Source organism: Echinops telfairi, unplaced genomic scaffold, assembly GCF_000313985.2.
Source record: "Echinops telfairi isolate 266 unplaced genomic scaffold, ASM31398v2 ScPeMD7_443;HRSCAF=831, whole genome shotgun sequence".
Taxonomy (NCBI): domain Eukaryota; kingdom Metazoa; phylum Chordata; class Mammalia; order Afrosoricida; family Tenrecidae; genus Echinops; species Echinops telfairi.
In genome coordinates, this window is record NW_022104341.1 from 80,789,228 (window position 1) to 80,795,229 (window position 6,002).

Sequence of the window (6,002 nt, forward strand, 5' to 3'; positions counted from 1 at the left end):
GACAAGGATATGCCAGACAATTGTTGTAAAAGCCACTGTTCCAGACTGGGGAGCACTTGATCATAGTTCACATGCAGGTCTTATGGTCCAAGGACACACCACCCATCCACACGTGTGCCTTGACCATCAGCAAGTAGAGAGTGCTCGAGACTTATCCAACAGATCTGAGGTTAGTGGTCCAGGTATCCTGAAGGAGCAGAAGATGCCTGGAAGTTGAAGTTTTCTCTAAGATGGAAGAGCTCTCTCCTGCTGCTTCCAGCCAACTGCCTGTCTAAGACATAGTTGCTACTGGCAAAACAGATGAATTCAACATACAAAAAACACACACATACATGCAACATAAGGGAAAGAGGAAGTGGATGACTCAGAGCATTAAGCGAGTGGTCTTTAAGAAGTATGGGATGCTGCTGTAGCAGCTCATAAGGATTACTCTTTATTATGATCATAATTATTATCTTAAGGAGGGAAAGCAGAGATCCACTGCATCCATATAAAAGAAAGTAAATAGTCTGGTGACCATCCAATGACCGGGGCTATGGGGACTGGGGTTACTAGAGAAAATGGTCCCTTACAACTAACTAAAATGTCCCACAGGTCAATTCCTCAGGACACTAGGCCTGATGTCTTCCCCCACTCACTCACTGTCACTAAATCAATTCCATCTCATACTGATGCTCTCGGACCCCATAGGACCCCGTGGGTTTCCAAGCCCGTAACTTTTGACAGGAGTAGAAAATCTCATCTTTCTCTGGTGGAGCAGCTGTTGGTTTCAAACTGCTGACTGCGTGGTTAGCAAGCCAACACGTAACCCATCACATCGCCAGGGCTCCTCTGAGTGTGGCATAGCTGGATGTCAGCTGGGCTTTCCTTAATTAATATTTTTCTTTATAATGCGTGAAAACAAAAACAACGTACTGTTCTCCTCAAAATGATCTCTATAAACCCTGACCCTCACTGGTCTGATTCCACCAGGAGCCATTTACCATGGTGCCAGGTAAGTCAACAATAACACCAGTGGAATTACACAATGTAGACGGATCTTGCAACAACCTTCTATAGAAATGTAGGAAAAGAAACTTGCCTACAAAATATCACAACAACATACAACACTTGCCTGTGAGCATACATCACATTCTCCTGAATAAGAGCAAACACGTCCACAAGTATCCGAATCGTCGAGTGTGTGATCAGAATCACAGATAGTGCATCCATCACCGGGGCAGAGCCTCAGAACGTGCAGCATAACACTGCCATGTGGCCCAGCACTCCCACGACGAGGTGTATCTGTCCAGAAAAAAGTGACGGCGGGAACACCAACAGAAACCTGCACAGCAACCATCACTGCGGCACGTGTCACCACAGCTAAAAGGAGGAACCAGCCCCACAGACGAATGGAGCAACTCAATGGGGTGCAAACATACAATGGAATACTACCTAATCATAAAGAGAAATGAATTCCTGGTGAATGCCGGAAGGACGAACCTGAAAAATACTGTGCTGCCTTAATTATAAGCGCCAATGTCAGGACAATTGGTTCTTACGATGTGCTTCGGCTCGATACTTTCCCTCCTGAAGAGATCACTGAAGATATGGGGGCTCTAGCAAAGTGTGGTGAAGAAATCAGATGGTGCCCGGCTGTCAGAAAAAAGAACATCTGGGGCCTTAAAGGCTTTTTAAGCAAGTCGTTTAAGTGAGGTGGCCAGCTAAGTCCACACAGAAGAAGCCTACCAGCCCATGGGAGCCAAGAATTTCAAGTGGTGAAACCCATGATCGGAGGAAGAAATGACAGCAGCACTTCACACCGAGTTGGCAGAAGGCTCAGGATGGCATGAAAGCCCCAAGTTCATTTGCAAAGCCCTCGTGTGGATGAAGCTTCTATCGAATTCCCTCCGACCATTAAACAGGATGTTAACAGCCTTGGACACAGGCAAGACAAACCGGAAAGTGAATTACTACAGACACTGTTCGGTTGACATTTAACATCTTACCCTTTGTTTTCCCTTTTGACTCGTTTTTAAAGTGCCCTGTTTTTATTACTTCCTACTTTCCTTTGGAAAGAGATTTTTCTGTGTTTTATTTTATTGTCATTGCTGACGTTTTCTTTTTTTTAAAATTGTTTTCTTTATATGAAATCCAGGATAGGTTAACCTATAGAGCAGGCAGGTAAAGCTATGATTCCTGGGGTTCTGACAGGAGAGGGCGGGGGCGGGGCGGGAGATGCTAGTCACAATGGGTGCAAGGATGAAGGGATTGTTCCCAAATTGGTTGTGGCCATGATTGTCCAGCTCCTTTTTGTGCACTTGAGCCATTGGTTTATATGTGAATTCTGTGTCCATAAAACAGTTTGGAGGGGGGAAAACACTACGCTGAACAAAATAAAACAGTTGCAAAAGCGCAAAGACCATGTGATCTCATGTGAAAGAAGCAACCCGACAGGAGCCAAAGGCTATTGGTGGTTGTGAGAGGTGGGAAGCCGGGCGAGAGGGCGCGTGTGTGTGACTGCTGGGGGGCACTGAGTGTCTGTCCATGCGGTGGAAGAACGTGCAAACGGACAGGACACGTGGCTGCACAGCATGAAGAACACACTCAGTGCCACTGAGCAAACACGTGCACACTGGCGACCTGGCTCAGTCTAAGTAGACCTATTTTCACCATAATTAGAAAAACAAACAACCAGGAAATAGATGAAGCCAAATCTTGATGGTGGTTGAAGCTGAACGGTGGGTAGGGATTTCGTGAGACTGCCCTCTCCACTGGGTGTGGCTTGAAATGGTCACCAGGAAGAAAAACAAGCTTCTGACAAGTGACCTCCGAGACCTGTCGCCGCCACGGCTCTAACTTCAACCCTGCGGAGGTCTGTCTGTGTTTGCGGTGAGCCCAGTTCACACGGGCTTTCTGGCATGTGCAACCTACCCTGAGGTGGTAACAGACGAAAGAGAGGAGGCGAAGGAGGAAAAGAGGGCAGGGAGGAAGAGGCCAGCTTTCACATCCCCTGTGCCAGGTTCCTGTCCCCGCTCTTTCGCCTTCCAGCTGGGTAGCCTCGGGTGGGTGTGCGATCCCCCCTTCTTCTGAAAAATTGGAATGGTGTCCCCTGCAGGCCGACTGAGCAGCTATAATTGAATAATAGCTGTTGAGTACAGGGCACATAGTAGGCACCCAAGAAATCCTATTTTATAAATATTTGTCCTTTACCAAACAGATACATTCAGGAGATTGCTGGCTTTACAAAGGAGTTCACCACAGGGCCTCCGTAAGCCCTGAGACTGGCCAGCCTATTTGAAATGGGATTGAGTTTTCAGAACGCCCTTTGCAGACGACTTCTCAAGAACGCAGGCAGTGGCCCTGGCACTAATGAAGGCAGCGGGTCTCCAGAAAGAGCTCCCCCGGCAGACTCGCCCAGGCTCAGATCCTGTCCAGCAGGATTCTCTGAAGCCTGGAGACGAAACTCATCTTCTCTGAAAATCCACAAAGCCCCACTGGCCGCCCTCCCTCCGGGAAGCCTTTTCTCCGGCCTTCTAATGGAAGGGCTGTGGTATCTACCGTTGTGGGTTCAGGCTTAAGGGGACAATAGCAATAGGCTAACAACATTCTCCTAACATTGATCGAGGGCTTCTGGTGGGAGAAGCGCTGTGTTAATTCCCCGGCATTATTCCGCACAAGGCAATAAAGGCGGATGGCTGCAGCACTGTGACAAGCGCTTTCAGATGAAAGACGTGCTTGTCACTCCTCACAACAATCTCTCGGGGTATAATGACCTGTCGTCTTTTCTTGTTCGGCTACAGAAACTAAGGCACCCAGTAGGTAAGCCGCTTGCTCAAGATTACTGGAAATCCAGGGGGTGACACATCAGTTCTGATGCATGGCGCCCCCATGTGCTGTGGAGCAGAAGTTTGCTCCACTTCCAGGGTTTTCATGGCTGGGACCTTGCAGACTCGGACCACCAGGCCTTCCTTCATAGGTGCCTCCAGGGCGTCTCGAATCACCAGCCTTTCCGTTGGCAGTCTAGCATTTAACCCTCCACACTCCCAGGGCGTCCTTGCTCAAGGTTGTACGGTTGTAAATGCTGGGTTATCAGAACTTGTCTAGCTCTGAAGCGCCTTCCATTGGCGACCTCCTGCTCCCTCCCATACCTCGTCCTCCCCGCCAGCACCACATCCAGCAGAGACCGGCTGCAGGGCAGAGGGTCTCTGTGGAAGGTGCTGCCCCTCCCTCGCCCGCCCCCTCCCCAAGTCACTTAGCCCTCCACAAGCTGTTGTCAATTGCACTGAAGTATTTACAGCAACCAGCGACCTCTGACACCACTGTCCACGTGGGCTATAATTTGATGCTCAAGTTGTTAAACAGCCGCTTTCAAGCACTGAGCTCTTCATCCATGAGTGTCGCTCCCCAGAGCCGAGCGGGCTGCTCTGCCTCGGCTCCTGATACTTGCACACCTCTCCTGCTGGCCCCAGGCATGTTCACGTGTGTGCACACGCCAAATACACCACCACACAGACACCTCCTCCCACACACAATGGCCCTCACAGATTGATGCCAGGTTCCATGTTCAGGACACACCCACCAGCCCACGCTGGGAGTCAGACAGACTCCCAGCCCACCCAATGTTCACACCTCTTGTCAGTAGCACACAGACACCACTGAGTCTGTATAAAGTACCGAGGAGTGCTTCTCACCATTGCTAGCAAGGCCTAGCCTATGTGCAGGTAGAAAGAAGCCCTGGTAGCGCTGTTGGGTAAGTGTTAGGACTGCTAACCCCAAGGTCAGTGGTTCAAACCCAGCAGCTGATATGGGGGAGAAAGATGAGGCTATCTGATCCCAGAAAGACATAATATTTTCAGCTTTGGGAATCCTGTGTGGGGTCACTATGAGTCAGTGGCTTTGATTTTTCTTAATATATGTAGAAAGTGAGCCATATGCTCAACCCTGAACTGGGATAGCCAGGTAAATATTAAATACATTTTTTATTTGCCTATACTAACTGTAGCTGCGGCTTGCATGGCTCGACATCTCTAAGTGCTGAAGTCATTCTGGTGCATATAGCTACATCCCTAATTCTACAGCTGTGTTGGTACCGGATCATGCCATGTGTGGGGTCGTCTGGGGGAGGGCAGGTCATGGCGGGATGTACTCATTGGTACACTAGCACATCTGTTTCAGTGTGTGTGTTAGGACAGAGCAGACTCAGCACTGGGGCCCTGTGGATGGAGGGGGGGGGGGGAGCCGGGATGCAGTGGATCTTAGAAGATTAGGCCTGCTCTTGACATTGAAGAGCCAACACATCCTGAGACCAGATCCCCACCCCAGCCCCAGTTAATGCAGAACTGGGGCAAGGGTTCTGAAAGAGGAGGGGAGGAGAGGATAACAGAGTCCATTGGAATGGAGTCAGGGCAGAGAAAGAAGCAGGCCCATCTGTCTGGCATGTTGGTGTAGAGATGGCCCCAGCTGGACAGTTGAGCCGCCAGCGGAGACTCAAAGATGATTTCCCTGTCCAGCCCTGCCAGGGCCTTCCCGAGACCCTGAATCTGTGAAAATAGAAATCACTTGTCTGGGGGTACAGAGATAGGGATTCCTATGAGGCCCTGTAGTACAGAAGAATCTGAGGGAGCCTAAGGAAACCAGCCGAGCTGCCTTCTCAGAATAAAAACAGAGGTGATAGGAGGGAAGAAAGTCATTCCTTCAGACATTAAAGTCAATGCCGATTTAACGAGCACCTACTATGTATCAGGTTAAGTTTAAGTCCTAATTAACCCACCCACTGCCATTGAGTTGATTCCAATCCATAGTGATCTCTAGGACAGAGCAGAACTGCTGCATAGAGTTGCCGAGACTGCAAACCTTTAAGAGGGAGTACCCCCCCCAAAAAAATGGAAGAAGCTCTGTTGGGCAGAGCTTTTGTAGTATAAATGTTTCCTGCTAGGTGAGAGTCCAGCACCCAGTGCACCTGGTGGTGTCACCTGGAAAGGTGTTCTGTGGTCACAGTAAATTTTTTTGTTAAAAGTTTC